Here is a 20963-nt window from a genome sequence, read left to right as displayed (position 1 = left end):
TCTGAGATGTGTTGGAAATAAAGTCTTTGCATGAAGCCTCACAACATCAAACTGCCATGCTTAAGGTAATCATGAGCAGAAACCAGAAGGCCGAGCTGCATGCTCCTGTCTGACCTGTGTTGCGTTACATCTCTGGGTAGGATTTTTGGAGCCACCTAAGGCACGTAGCAGCAGAGGTGCTACTGAGTGTCAATGAGACTTTGTTCAGAACAGCCTCAGGTGCTTTTGAAAGACTTGTCCTCTTGTGCGTTGCTTTGAAGACTTGTAAATTATACTTAATTCCTACAGCTTAGGTGTATTAGCTGATAGAGCCCAGGATTACATTCCTGTTCTCCTTAGGGTCCCACTGCTGGGGCCTAGACTGCTGCTCCTAGGCAGCCTGGATTGAAAGGTTGGCAGGGCTCAGGAGTGGCAACTCCTGCCTTCAGCTGCATGAGAGAGCCATGAGTATTGCTTGTGTCCCAGTGTCCCACTCCCCAACCTGAAGGGACAGGTCTGCATGCCACAGCTGGGACAGTGCCATTCCTCTACAAGAATACAAACTTATTCAGTGCAAGCTGCTGGGGACCAAATAAAGCAGGTTCAGCTGTGGTCATCCTCCAGGTCACCTCCAGCTGAGAAACCAAGCTATTTGCAGGGCATCTCTGTGAGGAAAATGAGAGCAGCTGCAGTTTTGCGTGGTCTGTGATGCTGACTTGTCTCCTTCATGTGGGAACAGAGGTCCCTGTTGCACTCAGACTGAAATTAATGCCAGCAACCAGGCCGCAGAGCCATCATGCCATTGCATGTCTGTAAGGGGTTTTCTCGTTGACTTTGGTTTGTTTTTTTTTAAGGAATATGAGTATTTCCCATATTCTTCACAGATATCAGGACAAAGTACCCACCATAAATAAGTTAAAAATGCTACAAGTTCCTATCTGACCCATTATTCACTTTGGAGAAACTTCTGAAATTGGCTGCAGGTGGTGAACCAGCTGCGAGGTTCTGTCTGCTTCATCACTGGGTTTTCCAGCCCATTCTGATCAGAAGCAGTTTGTTGCCTTCCGTAAACCTGGTTGAGCCTGTTGGCTTCAGGCAGATTAAATAATCTTGTTCTATAAGTCAGTCAGGTAAAACATGGTCTGCAGGAAACAGTAGAGGACTGAGGGGAGGAGGAGGGGGATGATAATGGTCTTTTGCAGAAAAGTGACCGGTTTTGTCCAGAAACCAGTTCACAGCTCAAAACACTGTAGGCAGGGGCTGGTGTTTTCATCTGGATGCTTGTGCAGCACCTGGCCTGTGGGGCCACCAGACTCCTCGATTTTCATTGTAGGGTTGGGCTTTGGAGCTGGACTACATCAGAAAGGAGGCACAGCTGCACCTGTCCTTTGGGTCTGATGGGAGAGTTCAGCTCTCAGATACAATTTGCAGTATTGTGACAGTATGTCTTAATTCTGCCTGAAATGTCATAGAAAAACCTCAGAAAAACCTTAGCTGCCTAGCTAGCTCCACAGGCAGGTTTGAAATGAAGACTGAGCTTGTCCTCTCTGTGTGAACTGCAGTAAAATATAAATTCCAAAATATATTCAGGTGTTTTGCTGCTCTAAGTCTTCCTCTGCTGGACTGGAAAGGGTCTATATAAATTAATTCATAATATCTTGGGGGGTAGCTCAGAGTAAATTGAGCTGAGCAGAAGACAAGATCATGGCTGCACAAAGGGGCACCTGTCTGCACATCAGGTTGTAGATCAGCTCTTTGAGGTGGCTATTGGGTTTTGCAGGACTTTTCCAGTGTGGTTGTCATGCCCCTGAAGGCGACATTGTGTAATAGAGCTGTAAGTCGCCATTGGCATCAGACCTTGGTTTAGAAACTTTTTTGGATGGTGTCTGACTCACTGCATTGGCCAAAGCTGAGGGAGAGCAATGGCCATAGTTGCTCTCTCCTATCATGGGTTTTGAAGATGGTGCTGACTCAAGAAGCTGGGCTGGGTAAAATCATACCAGGGACACGCAGTAAATTGAAGGTTAGCCATGTCACCTCTTTTTCTTATTCCCTGCAGACAAAAAGCCCAGCTGGTGATAAATCAGGAAACAGTGATTCATGGTGGAAATGGCTTTTGCACCAAGAAGAAGCCAACACTGTGTCTTCACGGTGCCCACACTGTATACTAAAACCTTTTCATTGAAACTGGAAAGGACAGTTGGATTATTCTTAGTCATCTCCAATGCCTGTGTGGATGAGGGTGGGGGTGGGTGGCAGGTGTGATTTCTTTTTTTTTTTTTTTTTCTTTTTCCCTTGTGCCTACAGATCAAAGTGTCTGCGGTGTTGTTATTCAAGGGCCACCAGCTTCTCCAAGCAGCGCTGAGTTTGGAGAGGTCCATAAGTACTCACGGTTGCTTTCAGGACTACGGGGGCAGCAGGAATAAATGAATTAAGACAGGAGATCTACAAGTAAAGCTGTGACTCAGCCTTGGTGCACAGGGCATTTTGGAACAAGATGGGGCTCAGCTGACCCTGGCATTCTTGTCACGGAAATGCCTATCTGGGTGCAGTGGAAAAAACTTGCATAGTGAAGTGCTCATGAACTATTTTGAGGTTGCTGTGTTGTTTTTCTTAAAAAGATAACTTAGGTGTCAAACCCTTGGTGCCTTGTGGATTTTTAATCTCTTAAAATAGATTCTCAGGTGCTACATTTTCTGCCAATTGATGAACAAAATGGTGTTGTATTATCATACAATACATCAGCTAATATAAAAGAGAGATTGTCCATTAAGCTACAGCATTTGTGCAATGTCTGGTGATATGATTTTTATAAACAAAGAGAAGTCTTGTGTCCTTATGAAACCGCTCAGCCACTCCCTGGAAAGACTTGAACTCGTTGGCTGATTTCTGTCACATCTCATAGTTTTTCCAGGCCTTAAGAGAGGAGGTTAGGTGAAGCAGCACTCCCCAGGGAGAGACAGGCACCCAGCGTGGGCTCACCTTTTATTAATTTCCTACAAATTCAGCAACAAACAAAAACAGAGAAGAGGAGACTTCAGTCGTTTTTGCTGCTCATGGAACTGACTCCTCATCTTGACTAGCAAACTATTTGTATAACTGTATGGAAGGAAAAACCCGCTCAAAACCTCTCTGTGCTGATTGCCATCTATAAAAAGATCTTGACAACCTCTCCTGTGAAAAGCTCTCACACCTCCACTCTGCAACATGCCTTTGATGCTTTAGCAAGTGGGTAGTCTTCAGGCTACTGAAGTGCCTTTCCTTTGTCTTCTGTGCTGCTCAGCTCCTGCCCACACACACATGGTGGAGGTGGGCCCCCTAGATACGTCAGGAGCCCTCACCTTCGATGGTGCAGGAGTAAGGAGGTGCTTGGAGGGGTCCTCATTTTGCTCAGGTACCAACAGGCTTGTCAGCTGCAGTGGCTACAGCCTGTAGATCACCAGATTTCTGGGGGAGGGAAGAAGATAATTAGCACTAAAACTAAGCTTGGGCCAGGTTCTCCATCCTTCTTTAGTCAGGGGTTCAAGAGCAACCCCTTCTCTGCTCCTTGGCTCCTATTTCATATTTGACTGATATAAAGGAAGCATCACCCATTGGTGTAATGGGATCACAGAAGAACAATGAGGCATGAAATTATTTTCCTTCTTTCCTGTATAGATCCCTTCATGTAAATTAAGTAGTTTACCCATTTAACTACAGGTAGATCACTGATGCCTGCATAAGTCTACTCTTAATAAGGACAGAGATAATCCAGGACAAACTTTCAGACCTATGTGATGAAGTAATGTTCACAAGTTATGTTATTACAAAGATAATGGGAAGCTGGGGAAGGAGCACAGTGTAAGCTGCTCTCAGTGTGTGGGATCTGGATTGATCCTGAAGGCTAGGGCAATGTCCCCCGGCTTTATTATCCAGTTCTCCATGCATAGAAGGAAGTTTCCACTGAAAAGAAAGTTGGGATTAGCATCTGATCAAGTTGTCCATGCAGGCAAGCCTTGCAGCAGGTGGGTGGATAGCTTTTCTGAGGCCGGCAGGAGCATCCTCTGGCTGGGCTCTGCCAGCAATTGAGCTGGAGCCCAGGGCAGGGTGTCCTTCAATGGGTTGTGCTAAGCAACCCTGCACAGTGAGCTTCGTTAACCCTCCCAGTAAAATCTGAAGCTACGTGCACGCGATAGCAAGTGCAATCAAGTAAAACAAAGGCAACAGAAAGACTGGACCCATCCTATTTTTCACTGAATTGTCTTTCAAAATGAATTGGAAATACTGGTTGTTTTACACAGTGGATTTCAATTCTTTTTCAAAGGGCTTGAAGTGCAGTGAGAGTTTTATCCCCATGTTTTGGGGATCAAGACCTGAGAAGGCTTGACTGTGTGATAGGAAGAGTTAGTGATAGGAAACTTATTAGCAAGAAGAGCAAGAGTTGAGCCCCTCAGGCTATGGAGTGCAAGGTTGTCTAGTGCCAGCTTCAGGAGCCACTGATGTCATGTGTTGACAGGGTCCTAACAAAGATAACAGAAAATGACTGCAAGCAGCAGGCTTTCATGGAAGTAACAGGTTCATGTTCTACTCCTGCAGCCAGAGCTCCCCTGTCCGCCCATGGCTCACACTGGCTGTCCCAGTCCTGCGTGGTGGTGCAGAAACACTGCTGAGGGTAATGTTTCCCACCTCGAAGAAACAGGGCTTTATCATCTAGAAGGTAGATTTAGAGGTGATGTTAAATAGTCTTTTAAAGCCATGTGATTTACAGGCCTTGGTCTGGTAACTAAAGACACTTACAAGTCATTGAGGCACAACTGCATAATTCACAGTGTCATCACCCAGTGCCAAAACCTCCCTCCTCCAAATTCAGAAGCTGTTGTAAGTAATACAGCAAAGAAACCTTTCCAACACAACACTTATGTGTATCCACAGAGCTGGGGGAAGCCATTTCAATGCCCACATAACGTGCCAGCTTGGGGCTCCCATGCCCTGGTGGGAAGCCTGTGACTGCGTGGGTTCTCACAAAGCGGGAAAAATGCCTAAATTCAGTATTTCCACAGCTTATATCTGCTTCTGGCAAACCCACATTTCTCTGGGGAGAAGTTGTCTGACACCTGCTAAGCTCTAGTTGATGCTTCCCAAATCTGCACAGCCTAGCACCTCTCGCAGCTTGTGGGAACTGTTTTGGGGATGATTTCCCTCCCCTTCCCCATCCTTGTGGTGTCTGCAGCATCGCTGGTCCTAAAGCAGAGCCCATGGCCATTGTGCATGCTTGGACCTTTAATCCCAGCAGCATTGCTTCTCTTTAGCAATTCACTTGCATTAAAATTGTATTCATTCAGGTTCTTGGGAAGTTTCCATCAAAACTGGTGTTTTCCTTTAGATGTGGCTTATAAACTGCTCGTCTCCTGGCTTGGCTGCGGTATAAAGGTGTCTCTAGGCAGGTATTTGGACTAAAATATTTCTAAAATCCCCTTAGCGGGTCTTAGGTTACTGAGATTACAAACATGGTTGGAGATGGAAGAGGTGTTGTGCAGGTGTTGGTTTTGGGGGCTTTAAGGCAGCTTATCCTCCCTGTGGGAAGGGAAGTTCACACAGGCACTGACCTGGAGTTTGGCAATGACCCCTGCAGGATTTGCAAAGGAGAGGAAAACCCTGACATCCCATAAGATCGTGTCTCTTTTGTATGTGCCTCAGGGCACAGTCTTAGCGCATCTTTAGTTGCTTAATGTGAAAGAGCTGCTGAAAGTTCAGCTTTGGATTTCAGTGGGTTTCTTATCTTCCAGTTGGTTCAACAAACTGGTTTTGTTTGCTGTTGCTGGGGGTGAGGTGTGTTTTGTGGATGGAAGCAGTGTGAACCCCCATCCTGCTGCCCTGCACACCATGTCTGGAGAACCACCCCTTCTAAGGTTCTTCCAGCCTTAGATTATTATGACTAAAGCAAACACCTGGCCTTCCCCATACATCGAGCAAAGCCATTCTGCACTCCAAGCACCGAGCCAGGCAGAAATCCTCCTTGTTGTCGATACAAAAGGTATGTACCTTTTTCCTCTTGCAAAAGTTCCAAAGGTATGGAAATAAAAACGTTGCCCCACTTTATGGGAGAACAAAAGGGACAAGGGGCGCAAAAGGACTGCCAGATTTAGGAACTGAGTGTAAACCTGCGGAATACTCTGAAGTGTCTTAACAGCATGTCCTGTTTCTAGGAGATTATATCAATGGACATGCAGCTTAGGAAATTATTTACAAAGCTACTGTAAATGTGCTTGTTCAGGCAAATAAGTGGTGAGCCTATTGCTAAATCCCGTTTTCAGAAGCATCAGCCGAGAAACGTGAAATTAGTTTTACTATTACTTTCCATTTTGGAAGCAATAAGTTAGAACTTATATTCTAGTTTAGAGGAATAAACCAAATCTTTGTCAAAACTAGAGTTTCATGCTGAGCTTAACATTTCTCCCCTTTGGTGACATGGATGCTGCTATAACAGCATCATCTGCAGCTGAAATACCGTCCAAGAGTACCATGCTCACAAGAAATAGGATGCTGAAATCACAGTCTTCTCAAGGGTCACCCACTCCCTCTCTGCTAAGGCAAAATCAGTCAAATCAAACATCTACCAGAGATGGATCTGATGAAGGCTCCTCACTATCCCCAGCCACCTAGTGCTTCTCCCTTCTTATCATCAGAAATCTGCTTCCTAATGTAAATTTAAACCTCTCAATACTTCCACCATTTATAAGCACCTTGAAGAAATAATTTCCTTCCTGCCAATAGCAATCATAGAAGAATTTTTATATTGTCTCCTCTTCTTCAGCCTGATCTTCCACCCTTTTCTCCTGGATCATGTCTTCTGGACGTCTTCTCCTGCCTGTGCTCTTCTGCAGTCCATGTCTTTGCCTTAAAGTCAGTGCAGCACTTATGCAAGGACTGCTTTGTTTCTTACTGATGTTATTTAAGCTGCAATAATCCTGCAAGGGCTTCTTCTACCTGATATAAAAGAAAAATTATTTCACTTTTATCCCGTTGTAAGGACCAGCCTACTTCTTTCACAAAGGCTAGAGTCGGCAAGAGAGATTTAAGTTAAGCAGCATTTTTCCTGTTACCTAAGACTTTTTGCTTTGGATTGGGAGTAGAATTAGTTCCACAGTTATCACTAAAATAATACAATGTTTATGCCTAAATTAGCAAAAAATGCCTGATTAGTCACCCAAAAACTCCCAAGTGCCTACAACTCATGGTCGTAGCTCACAGAGGATTCAGATCCCGCTCCATAACAAACTGCACTGGAAATCCTACCCCACTGCCTCTGACTGCTTTCAGATCATTCCCCGCATCTCTGATTTAATTTGATCTAACTATAGCTCTCTGGCAAATGACAATTCATAGTTAGGCAATTTTCAAAGTCTAATTGCTCCAGAGTTTTCTCAGTACTTCAGAATTTCTTAATTGTATTAGCCAAGGTGAGGATAATTGCTGCTTTCATATCCTTGAAACTTCTCATACAAAAGAGGCTTATGCAAGAATCTGCTCATTCTCTCCAATAAATGATCTCTCTGTTATTAAGGAGTGTGCATTGGGGGACTGCTGGGAAGCATTCCACTGCACCATTATGTACTTGAACAAAACCTGAAACTTGCAGATACAAGACTAAATTATAGTCTGGGGCAATCATCAGAACACACTCTTTTTTTTTCCAGGAGTTTGCTCTTTCAGAAGAAGAATAAGCCCCAAATCTACAAATAACTTGGTATTTTGCATTTTGGGGATCTTCTGGGTGGAGGAAATCTCCTATTTATAGGTCAGTGGGGCTCCTGGTCAAAGATACCAATGCTGTTCTGTTTAAAACTACCAGTCTGTGCCAGTCAGTGGCCTTATTTTTTACTTTGTTTATGAAATCCTTGAGCGGGGACCATTTCTTCCCCTGGATGGTATAGCTTCAGGATCCTGAGCAATACACAGGGCTTCTAGACGTCTGGGTATTGTAGCTGTGTGCTTGTGCGTAAAGTGCAATAAAGTCACTCCAGCAGAGAATTAGACATAATGTTCTTCCTTAAGCTCCAGCAATTAAACATAAACATATACATGCACAATAAAATGCCAGCTATCACTTCTGAGACTACAACTACCATTTTAAATTAAAAAAAAAAAAAAAGAGAGGATGAACCATGTATTTTCTAACACATCAATTTGATAGACTGAATGTGGGAAGGGGGCTTTCAGTGAGTCAAACACTTAATGCAAGAAGCAAGTTCTACCCAAATTGCTGATAAGGTAGACAAATTTCACAGGACGTTCTGGGGAAAATATTACATTTCATGGTGCTTTACAGGTGGCAAGAAATCCTATTAAAATCCTGAAAAATTATGTATACAAGTTAATGTGGATATTTAAAATTACCTCTGTTTTTGGATGCAGGATAAGAAGTGAAGTGAACATCTCAGGCAATAGCAAGTGTCGTAGAGGTTTCACACAGGTTCCTTAGTAAGGAGTAATCTTTTTATAGTTACAGGACCAATTTCTCTTGCACCACATATAATAATGCTCAGAAATAGTCTAAGTATTTCTTTTAATTGCTAGACAAACTCAGAGGATAAATAAGATGGAGACAGTAATGGTGAGTGTTTGAAGAACAAGAATATCAAACCTTTCAGGTGAGCTGTTTCCTCACTCCAGGGCTTTAAATCAAGGTGGGCTGTGCCATCATTTTGAGGCACCTGAGCTCTAATTTAGGAGCTTTTTCCAGTTACCGTGACTGGCTGAAGTACAATGGTAAGAGCTTTGCAGAGGTTTAAACAATTGCTTTTTAAAATCAGATGCCAGCGTTCTGACTGCAGAGTCACATGGACGCAGCAGAATGTGCTACCTACTGTATTCCCCATCCATCTGGGCGTGAAGTGGATCCAAACCCATTGGTACCTACCTTGGCAGCCACACCTTTTGTGTCACACATTTTTGTTACACGTGCTTTTAAATCCTCCATCTGGATTCTGTCTCTCCAGGAAGAAATAGGTCTCAAAGCTCTGGAATTTTTGGTAGCAACATAAAATTTGTCCAGATCAGGAACTGGCTCACCCAAAATGGGGACACCTTGACCTCTGCTGACCAGGTGCTTCACTAACATTGTGCCTCAGGGGGCCTTTGCACTTTATGTCCACACAGTAACCCATATAACGTCAAACATCCTGACTCCGAGGAGTACCGAATCTCCCCTGAGAGGAGCTCCTCATGGTCAACACAAGACTTGTCATTTGGAGAAACTCCTGGGAGTTAGTGCCACGTAATGACCCAATGGAGGAACTCCGCTCCTGAGGGACAGCTGTTCGCAGAGGCCATGGCAAATATTTTTCACTAACCTTCCTAGTGCTTTTTGACCACCAAGTACCGTTAAGCAAGAAACTGTCCTCTAAGTGTGTGGCACACTTTGGATGAGAGGATAAACATGGTCCCAATGCAGCCCTGCCCCATTTTCTTGTTATAAACGAGGTACTGCTGAATTCCCACATTAGTCTGTTTTCATTCGCTGCAGTACTTACAGAAATGATAAAATGTTTTGAGGCATGAATCCAGGCAGTGTGACAAAGACCCTGGCAGATGAGCTAAATGGTTCTATCTGCCATGGATAGAAGAGTCTGGTTTCCCAGTCTCATCCTGCACTTTGGCACTTCGTCAGGCTCCAAAGTCCAACCAGGAGCTGTTGCTTTCCTGTGACCCAATATGAAAAAATAGTCTGGAATAATTGGACTTGGAAACTTAATGCCAGCTTATTTGCTGAACTTCAATAAGAACCATCACTTCTTTGTGACAGTTAAGTACTGGGAGGTGCTAAAATGGTCATAAGTGACCTTCTCTAGTGAAGGATGACAAATAATTAGGTTGTGGGGGCTGTGTCAGTTATCAAACACCCAGAAACACAGATTAGTTTACTAAAAATAGCACCAGGAATGACTCTTATGTCAGATGGTGTGAAATGATGTAAAAAACAAAGCCTTTTTGAGAGCCTATATTACAAGGGATATATGGGATGTTGCTATAATAGTCATTTATACGGTTGCCTGCCAGCAGGTCCATATATTTGTTACTGGCAATGAATGTCCACGCTCTTGGAAGGAAAAATATTTGTCCTCGGACTCTGACAAGATAGGTTATCCAATTCGGGTGGAGGGGGAAGCTCTCAAAAGAGAATTATATTCCCAGTTGCTCTCTCTGCCTCTGGAAGCTCTTCTCAGAGCATTTCATGACTGTGCTACAAGCCAGCTCGGCTCCTGCAAGGTTTCACAGGGGCAAATTGACTTTGGGAGCAGGAAGAGGATGTGAGGTTTTCAATTTGACTGGCAGGGTTCCGATGTGAATTTCTGGTTGAACACAAAGAGATGAGACAGGCAAGCTTACACACGTATCTTCTTGGGGGAAGGGAAATACAACCTGGAAGGACAAAGAAAAGCTTTCTAACAAGAAGAACTAGAGCTGCACAGGCATGGTGGTGGGGTGTGGAAGGGAGATGAAGGTGGCTCATCCCCAACATGTTGCAGTAGTAGAGGAGCAGGAGAAGGTGGAAGAGATGCCAACAGGGTGCAGTGGCTGGAGGGAGCCCAGGAAAGCAAAAGGGCAGTGCTTCCTCGCTGCTCTGCCAGCATGACTGCTCATCCGACACATCTATCACACCAGGAGCATTTTTTTATTAAAAAACTTTTAAGAAGGGGGATCTTCCTAGTTTTCTTTTTATAATTCTGAAGAACTAGAAAATTACCTTTGAAAATTAAAAGGACACTTGAAACAACTTTCAGGCATGAAACTACTTGCTCTTCAGGTATGAAACTATACAGCTACAGTGAGGAAGCATTTTTTGCTTAATATTTTCAACTAAAAACTAGTTCAATGACAAGTGACAGGATGAAGCACCAAGAGTTTCCTGAGTCTGTAAATACACACTTAATAAGATGCTCCCCTACATGAGGAAAACAAAAAAGAGATAAAGGTTGGTGTGACATAGCGAAAATCTGGCATGTAACTTTTGGTATGGGAGCTGTTGCCACCATTATTTAATAGGAAACCTTAGGAACTGTTTATGCTCTCAGGACATGTGATGTCTGTTCTTAGAAAGATGCTCAGAAACATGTTTTAATCTGTTTGTGTAAAGCGAAAGGGGCAACTGCAGGAGAAACTGTAAACCTCACTTTAGAAACCTTACTCCCATTTTCCAAGGGAGCTGAAGACAAAGCAAGACTGGAGAAGATTTGTGGCTGAGTTTGGGTCCCAACATGTGTTCAGGAACAAAGGCTGGTAATATTTGCTGACATCAGCTGACTCAGTAGCAATGCACAAGACTTCTGGGAAATCTCCATCACTGTGCATGGTTCTGGCAAACAAAATGGATGGGTTAATTTTCCTGGGACCAAAATCCTAAATTTTCTGTGGCACTTCCCTTCAAATCTTCAGAAATTTCTCAGGTGCAGTTACCTGCTGGAGAGTCACTCCTGGCTTCTCGCCAAGGCTGCTGAGTGCTGCTTATGTGGTTTAAATAGGTTGCAGTTGCCTTCCCTTTCAGGCATTCAGAAAAGACCATGTGCTCTCCTGCTGAGAGTGTTCCTGAGGCCTTTGCAAAACTGCTGGAGAGTTTCTTGATGCCTAAAGCAGGGCTGACAGCCTTTCTGCTGAAACTTTTCATGCTGAAGAAGCTGGGTTTGCAGTTAATCGACTCTGTTACTTCAGGGAATGATGTTCTGAAAGGTTTCTTCTTGCCTTCTCTTTTGAACAGTGTTTTTCTTACTACCCCAGAGGTACATTCTCTGCCCCATTAAATATCCTGGAGTGCCATTCTTCCCAAGGTGAGGCAAGCAGACCATGAAAGCCCTGGTGGTACCTGTCCCTGGCTTCAGGAGAATTTACATGGGCCTTGCTGCCCTGCCATGCAATAAGATGTGGAGGCATGGTGCTTAGGGATATGTTTTAATGGTGGACTTGGTAGTGTTAGCTTAATGGTTGGATCTGATGATCTCAAGGGTCTCTTCCAACCTAAATGATTCTATTATTCCAAGATGATGGGAGACCACTTCTGGTAGGAGAAGAAGAGGAGTTCCTGACAGGGAGCTTGTTGCAGGTGAAACTGGTTTGGAAATTACATAGTAGGAAAGGTCATGTGTGGATAAAAGGAGGAGGTGGGATTGTTCATGCATTCTTGGTTGTGTGAGTTTTAAGCTGGGGGACCTGGCTGTGTATCTTTTCTTGGCTGTGATCTAAGGCTTTCTGCCTTTCTGTATATGATCTTTAAAAGCGAAGAAGAGGTACTTTCTGAAGTCTGGGTCCTTCATCTCTTAAAATATTTCTGCCAAGCACCTTGAGCAGAGGAGGATGAACTGATACATACCTGGCTTTTCCCAGCAGCCTGCTCAGAAGAGGAAACATCTTATCTGGTACAAGGTCTTTCTTATGCTGTGGGGATACAGGTTTCTCTTCTGTTTTTCGTCAGCCTCAAACGTTGGCAAAAATAGTGTGTTGTGGCTTGATGCTGTCAGGGGAAGCAAGCTCATATCAGATCTTATAGCGATATTACGGTGGGGCTTCCAACAGGGCTGGGAGCTTGTGGATAAGAGCACCTTGAGTGCCTGTTCATAATGCTGATTTGTGGTGTATTGCAATGCTTTCTGGAAGTGTTTAGATAACTTAATGGGCCCCTTATGGCATCTGAGGAGAAAAGATCTGACGTTCCATAGTCAGTGCTTTGATGAGGAGAATATTTGTATTTAATTAATACTGTTCTACAGTAATGGGTACGAGGCTGTGGAAAGCTGAGTGGGGAGAACGTTGCCCAAGTCCAGCAATGCATAAAGAAATTATTAGTTTAACAGGGCATGAAATTATCCATTGTTTTCTTCAAAGTTAATCCTAGTTCACAATATAGTCTTCCATGGCTGATGAAATCTTGTCAGGGTTGGCCATGCAAGAAATCTAAAACCATTTGCCCTCAGTGGAGGACCCCAATGTGTAGCTGTATGAGGATTGTTAGCAGATTATCCACCCCTGGACACCAAACCAGACCAAAGACCATTCCCTGGCAAAGCTGGCCTTCTTATTCTTTTATAACTTCTTTTTCTTGTTGATCACCTTCTGTGGTAGAGCATTTGGAGGACTGCCAAGTATAAAACATTTTTATGAAATTCATGAGTTTTCTGCAAGGGACAATGGCCACAGGATAGATTTGTTGCACGTGCCTTGCAGTCGTTGCGTGACAAGTGGGAGGAAATGCTCCCTGTTCAGCCCAGGAGTTACAGATCCAGATGGAGAATCCAGAAAATCCTGAATCTGGTCCCTGAAATCGCTAACGCCGAAGACATGCAAGATGAGAAACTTCATGGCTTTCTTAGAGTTGATGGGTTATAGTTGGTATTAATGGATACCAATATGGTGCTTTAAGGACCTAGGGACCTTCCCAGGGAGGAAAGCTAGGTGGCTGGGTTCCCAGACTGCTTTGGGCCCACAGATGTGGGAATGCAATGATGCTACTTCTCCAAATACTGAGTAGACTTTTGCATCCACATTTTGTCCCATTCAAATAGTTGAAAATTTGTCCAAACACAGAACTGCTTCAGAATAAAATTGTCTAGGTCTAAGAAGTCTTAAAATGTAGCTGATGACATGAATAGTTGAAGGCCCAATAGTGGATGAGTGATAAGAGAGTGATCACCCAGTCAAGTCAATAGCCAAATTTCAGACCCTTGCAGTCAACTTGTGACTGAATACGAAGCCAAAACAACTTTCCGAATACTGTTTTTTAGTTCAGCCTTGAAAGCTTTCCCATTCCCATCCCATTTTAAGCCCACACCTTTAAGCCATTCCTGACTGAGCATCCTTTACCTCAGCAGTCTTGTCTGTGATGTCAGTGGGGGCTTCTTCAGCAGAAATGTGTAATGACATGAGAATTTATCTCTCTTGCTATTGTGCAGATGGAAAATTGGCTGCTCATCCAGTGTTAATTAGATATGGCTATGTGGCACGTGGCCCTTTTCTGATGTACCACCATAAAGAGAGATTCTGTTGAATGTGATAGAAAGGGAGAGAACCTTTGAAGTTTAAATATAAACATGAAACACTTGCAAATATGTAGAAGTTGGCTGAAATTATAGCTGTTAATGGTCTTATATGAAATGATTGAGAACCTGTTGCTTAACCGGCCCGTTTAGTCTCACAGTAATTGTTCTGGCATTGAAATCAATGACAAAACTATCACTGATTTCCCAGGAACTAGGCAAGAACGCAAATGCTCTCTATTTGCCAGAGACTTTAACTGAATCTTGAGCAACGCTTTAAAAGGAAGGCATAAAACCTTGGGGCTGATCTACATATATTCTTTTACACAGGCCTAACTTGAGTTGCACAGAGCAACACTGATTTCTACCTACCTCTGATACAGAGGGCTTACCAGCTTGTATTTCTTCTGTCCTTTGGTGGTCTCCAGACTAGCACACCTTTTTATGAACAATGTCTTTAGACAGTATTAGGATGGCTGAGGGCTCTTGATCAATTTTATCCTGTCCAGACTAGTCTGAATATAAGGAAAAGATTATGATGAGTGAGTAGCCTGCAGTATGTGGATTAGTTCTGCCTTGCTTGGTAGCAGTGGCTGCAAAACCAAAGGTGAGTGGCTGATGGCTTACTCATAAGACTTCAGAGGTTTGGGAGCTTTGCTTTAAAAAGTGAACAGATGACACAGTCACAGGTTTCCTTCAGCAACACTTTGTTCTGATCATGCATTTTTTTCATGTTGGTGGGAGTTGTGGCCATAGCAAACCACATGCAAGGTGCTGACAAGTGGTTCCTGACAAGGTTTAAAAATAAGCTCATTGTGGATTGTTAAACTCTTGCAGTATCCATCTGCTGGGTCTCCTTTCTCTCCTGGTAAGCTGACTCGACTTTTCAATGGAGACTGAATTTCACCAAAACAAATTATTTTGTCCTGCTATATAAAGTTGGTTTGTGGTTGATTATTTGATTTATTGCTTCCAGCCAATACAACAGTTGAGATGTCAATTTATATTATTTTCCCTTCAAACTTACATTGATAGGGACCCTTTTAGCCGTTGTTAAAGCAGCAGAACAAAAGGCAGCTTGGAGACATCTCTGGTCAACCGCTGCGGGGACATCAGGCTCTGAAAACAATGATACAGCATACTTTGCAGGGCATTCACGTATTTCTTTGGAGAAATCACCTCATTGTGTCAAAAGCTTTTTAAAATCCCATGTTAAGAAGGGAAGCGCTTACTGTTTCCTTGCTTACGCCCTATCCTGCTGCTCTTTGGTCTGCCCAGCATAAGCTTTTCTCCCTGAAAAACTCCTCTGCTCATGTGAGTAATGGATGCCAATCTTCCTCAGCATGTGTCAGGATATAATGTGGCCCACAGCGGTTAGATTTGCTTTGACTTGTTCATACTGCACTGATTCAAGGCCTGGACTCATCAGGCTGAGGAACACTAACAACTTTTAAACATTTGAGGTGGGATGGATCATTAGATGGTCACTGATAGTTTTGGTTTCATGGGGGGAAGGGGGAAGCAGCAGGGCTGTTATTCTTCAGGAAGTAGACCAGAAAATTGGAATATTTTTTTTCCCTTTTGGGCAAGCTTTGTCTAAAAACAAGCTAGAAATGTAGCACTGTATTTGACTGTATCATTACCAGCTACCTCTGAAGTGCAGGGATCCCTCATACGTTCTTCTAGAGGGCAACTTAGCCTTAGATTTAATTTCAAATAGGAGTATATCTCTGTCCTTTCAGTAAAGTTTTACAGTTTTCCGTACTTGCTTGGAATCCGTATGACCTTTGCAACACTTTGTTTATGAGTAGTGACATAACAAGATCAACACTGATCTTTCTGCAGCAAAGGTGCTCCTCTACCTTTCCCCCGAGGCCCGTATGCTGCCATTGAGTACAACTAGCACCACATACCTGAAATTCCATATTGAGCTTAACGCATAGGTAGCCTGGGAAAAAAAAAAAAGAAGGATTTGTGTTATACGTACTTGAAGGTGCACAATTTCTCATCCAATCAACATATGCAGAGAAAGATAGAGCCTACACGTACTGGTAGATAAAAACTAATAAAAATCTACCTTTAAAATTTGCAGGTGTTCACTTTTCAGTATTTTTTTGTTCACTACCCATTTATAGGCGCTTTGTTTTTTCTAACTTAGGAGGGCTCTGAATGGCAAATAACAATCTGTTGTGGTTGTCCAGCATGGAGCATGTTTGATGGTCAAAGACAAGTCAAGAGGTTGTTATCCTTCAGCCCCGTGTCGGGGGAGAATGGGAACAGAAGGATTTGGGGAAATGAACAGAAAGGTGATACATCAGAGACAGGAACACCTGGAGGGCAAGGAGATCTGCTAATTCCTGCAGTTATCGGTATCTCAGGAGTTTGCATGGGTTAATTTAAACTGGATTTGTCCAGCCCCAGTCAAGCCAATAGCCTGCATGGCAGTTTGCTACAACCTTTATTTCAGAAATGCTCCTCTTCAAGGACTGAAAAGTTTTGTTTCAGGAGGACATAATTTTAATTGGTGTAAGGCAATCACATGTGGGATGATCTGCAAGGAAACGCTAAGTAGTAACCTCACAGTCAGTGTGCATCAGTAAATACCAGCTTCATTTTAATAAGATTTTTCAACCTTGGACTTAAAAAAATGTAATCCAAATATATGCAGCCATCCTGCTTTTGGGACCCTAGGTACCATTTCTGATGTTGGCTAACAGCAATGCACTTAGTGGAAAACACACAGCCATGAAAGTCTCCCCAGGGTCCTTGCCATATGGGAAAAGGTCTCGGTAGATCCATATCCCAGTTCTGCATGGCTCACAGTGCACGGGCTCCTTTTTCATTTGTGAACAGAAGCTCACATCAGCTTCAAAATCCTGCCTGAACTTCTAGAAAACTAAAGAAGGTGTTTCTTTTCACCAGGTTTGTACGCAGGCTGAGGCCATAGCTCTAGGCAGGCAGGCAGCAGGGTTAATGCAGTCCCTCTCCTCTCTGTCACCACCATAAATCCCAGCCAACACCTTAGCCAGATGAAGGTGGGACATGCCACCAAGTACGTGGGAGGCAGGGTAGCAGGTGTACTGATATATTAACTGAAAAGTATAAGGATTCATTAGAGTTAACATTGCAAGTTTGGTAATGCTGGAGTATTTTCTTTTGTGCTGAGACAGAAGCAAAAGGCTTGTTTAAGAGCTATTTTCCGTCCCTTCCCTACTTTCCCCAAAATTTTTAAAATCCAAGTTCTTTTAAAAATGTATTGCACAAACAAACCATGTGTGCACAAGGAGAAGCAATAGGACTGTATTTTAAACCATGCAATGAATTGCTAATCAGATATTGAGATGACAATGGGATACAATATACGTGGGTTAAATTTTTCTTAGTCACTTGATTTGAGAAATTTTTGGTTTTCTAAATTCAAATTTACATGAAGGGTGGCTGTCCTACTTGCATGAACTAAATTTTAAAGTTACCAGCTTCAGTTAATGTTGTCCATGTGTTTGAACTCATTTTCTTACCGGAACTTAAAAGAGTTTAAGATCTTAGTGAAATTGCTTCTGGCAAACATATAATACTTTTTCGTATAGCTGAAAAACTATCTCATTTCTTTTTCCAGGTCAAAACCTTGATGAATGTTATACAATGTAGAAAAAAGGTTTCAAAGAAACGGGTATATTTCGTTCCTTATATTAAAAATTCTTGGTTACGTCTGTTAAGCAGTTCTTGGCGAACACAGGCATATTTTTAACTCTAGATAATATTGGCAGGTACTGTTGGTGTCATGCATCTGTTTGACTCGGCTTCTCTTCTTTAAACTACTATATCTGCACATAAGCAAACTGGGGAGGAGGGAAAGCACGACTTTCTTTTGGGAGCCTTTTGACCACCTGAGACAGGAAGAGTTTGCTGCTGTTGTGATGGGGTCTTGGTACTGAAGACACTTTATACTTTTATTTATTTATGAGTAACTCTTCGTTCACCGTGACTGGAAATTTCGATAAGTGTAGGTAAAACACTGACATCTAGTGCCTAAAATAAAGCATCCAAACATGCTCTGAGACTCCACTTTTGTGTCTTCTGTGCTGGACGTTGACTGTCCAATAATATTACAAACTGGGCAATATTATGGACATTATATAAATACTATAGTTTGGTTCTGGATCAGCGAAAGGAAGTTGTTAGTTGTGCACTTGATATCGGGAAATACAACTGGAGGGTGGTTGATGAGATGATGTGGGTGATGGCCTCTATCTACTGGGAGCTGGTTGTACCAGGATGCAGGAGTAGGGGTGGTCAAACAATAAGAAAACCAAACCTACACATTATTTCTCACTGTTTTGAAAAGAAATATATTTTGAAATTCCTCATGTTAAAAGACAGTAATATAGAACATTTAAATACAGGATGTGTACTCATGAGTCTGAGTGCCATCCTTACTGATCTGGATTGGAAGGGAGTTGCAGGGTCAGATTGTTCATAAGACCTGCAAAGGCAAAGCTGTTAAACAAAAAATGGCTGTAGTCCAGAAAATGACCATCAAGGGCAGGTCTGAGAGCTGGAAAACCCTCCCCTTTCTCAGGGAGTGCCATTGAGGGGTCAGCAGCACCCTTCACCCAACACCTTGGGCAAGTTGTTACTGTTACCAGCCTGGTGTCTGCCATTGCTAATTGTGATGGTAAAAAATATATACTGGGAAAATTTGAAATTTTTTGAGCAGCAGCCACTGATAATCTTCCACTTCTTACTTGTTTCCATTTTTTTGTTTTTTTAAAGCCACCCACATGTCTGACTTCTGTTTCAGCCCAGTGTTTGCTGATGCCTCACAGTGTGATGCTTTGGGTGCTGGTGGCTCAGTGTGTCGGAGGCTTTTTCCAAAACACTACAAACTTCAAAGTAAAATCCCTGTGGAGGCCAGCACATGGGAGGGATGCGGACCTGGTGTGCAGCACCATAAAGCAGTATACCTGTAAGGACATGCAGTCTTGTGCCTCAATAAATAAATCTGGGTTGATGCATTATGTTGGCTCAAAAACTGGAACTGTTTGGAGTCACCCCTAACTAGAAATAGCTGATGTCCAACAGAAAGACAAATTTTTTCTCTTGTTTGGCAGACTTGTTCCTATATGCCAGTTGATCAACATGGGACTTAAAGCTGGTCTGGTCTTGCTGAGCAGCTCTCCCGGCTATATCACCTGCAACTGAATGCATCAGCCAAGAGGAAAGAGTTAGCTCTTTTCCCATGTGAATGCAAAAAAGAGAACAAACCTGCTTTGTTGTGCCTCTGGTATGTTACTAACTTGGCTCAAGCAGCTATGAAAATAACAGTCCTTCTGGAAACCAAGAGTACAACAGGGCTAGCAGGTGCTTCTGCCACAATAGCACCCAGTTGATTAAAAATGTGTCTTGGACGTGCAGTCCAGAGCAGCTATTTCTTCATTATTGTCACCCCAGCTGTAGGAATGTCGTGGTGCTGGTCCTGATTTGCTGGTGGTCACTCCTTGGGGAGGTGGCAATATAAAGACATCAGCGTTTGGAGATACAAATAAGCAGGGTGCGATCCTGGGGCAGTTTGCTGTGGATGTGCTTCCCCTGAAGGATGTAGTGTGTGGAAGTATGTGGGAAAAGGTTTGTAAAATCTGCAGATATCTTTAGCGGGTCTCCTATCTGAGTGGCAGGCGAAGATGTGCAGAACCCAGTCACAAAACACCTAACTCTTAAATTTGGACTGTTTTAATTGACATTTATTATTCCCAGGTGTAAAGATTAGCACGTCCCTAAGCATCTTGCTAGTTTCAAAATAAACAGACAACGTATGCCACTGACCAGCCTGGGAGGACATGATGACTCCTCAGAGCTGATGGAGACTGACTGCAAGGTCCTCACTAGTCACTCCTATGCAGTAACTCCTTGCATAGCTGTGTCAGGCCCCGTATGAGAAGGGGCTATCTCTTCTGGACTGTATTATTCCTCTTAGAGGGCTGCTCCACAAATAGATGTTGCTAATGGTTCTCTAATCTGTTTCTAAGTTCAAACTTAACATATTTGTGGCCGTCTAGACTGACTTGCTCTTGTGCCATTGCTAATCTTCATTTTCTGCCGGAGACAGAAGGAGAAGCTGAGCTAAACACCAGCTGATAGAAGCAGCTTCTTAAAGTGATCTGTCTCACCAGGACACTCAGTTCCTTCCCGTCTCCTCCAAAAAAGGGTCTACTGATCCCTTTTGGAGTTGCTTTTGCCTTTTCTGTAGCAGTCTCCTGCTGATGGTCCAGAGGCAGCCTACAGGTCTCTGATGAGCCAGGGGTTTCCCCCTTTCAGTTGTTGCCAGCTGATGGACTTTGCTAGCAGCAGAGCCATTATTCACTGCAAAATGTGTTACTTAACATTTTATGCTTTTATTATTATACGGGTCCTTAGAATTATTTATTTCCTTCTGTTTATGATGATCTGTATTAACAATGACTTCCAGGAAATGCTTCCAAAGAACCTCAAAGATCCACAATCTCAGGGGCCAAAACTTCCAGGAATTAACAATCCTGGCAGCATTCTCCTTGCCCCAGCTTCACTCCTTAAACTGCCTTAAAAAAAAAAACAAACCCAAACAAAAAAACCAACCCCCTTAAACTACAGTTATGCCTCTAGATATTATTTTTTTTTTTCCCACTACAAATAAAGAAGCCTGTGCAAAGTCTGCCTAAAATTCTTTTCTTGCCAAGTGGATTGTTAAAATGCCTTCCTCTCATGTTTCTTATGCTTCTTTTTTTTTTTCTTTACCTTCATTGTTTTATTGTTCTGCACAAGAGAGTCTTGTTGAGACAATTTAGTAGCAAGAGGGAGCTTGCAGGCATGGTCTCATGGTCTTAGGTGCTCTCTTTGAAGTGGGTACAAGTTTGCCTTTTCCTTGAGAACAAGTTCCTCCTCCCCATGCTCTTTCCCTTGCTGTACCCAGCTGTGTGTTTAATTCATCTGAGGCTCAGGCACCAC

At 43.1% G+C, this 20963-nt stretch overlaps 1 long non-coding RNA gene across 1 annotated transcript in view; it reads left to right on the top strand.

Annotated features, from left to right (window-relative positions):
- The window catches only part of LOC142057649 (uncharacterized), a 36575-nt gene that overhangs the window by 3694 nt on the left and 11918 nt on the right, over positions 1-20963 (top strand). The gene's annotated exons all lie outside the window — the stretch shown is intronic.

Source organism: Phalacrocorax aristotelis, chromosome 5 (genome assembly GCF_949628215.1).
Source record: "Phalacrocorax aristotelis chromosome 5, bGulAri2.1, whole genome shotgun sequence".
In the NCBI taxonomy this organism is placed as follows: Eukaryota; Metazoa; Chordata; class Aves; order Suliformes; family Phalacrocoracidae; genus Phalacrocorax; species Phalacrocorax aristotelis.
The sequence above is the reverse complement of the archived record's forward strand: the minus strand, read 5'-3'. Positions and strand labels throughout refer to the sequence as shown.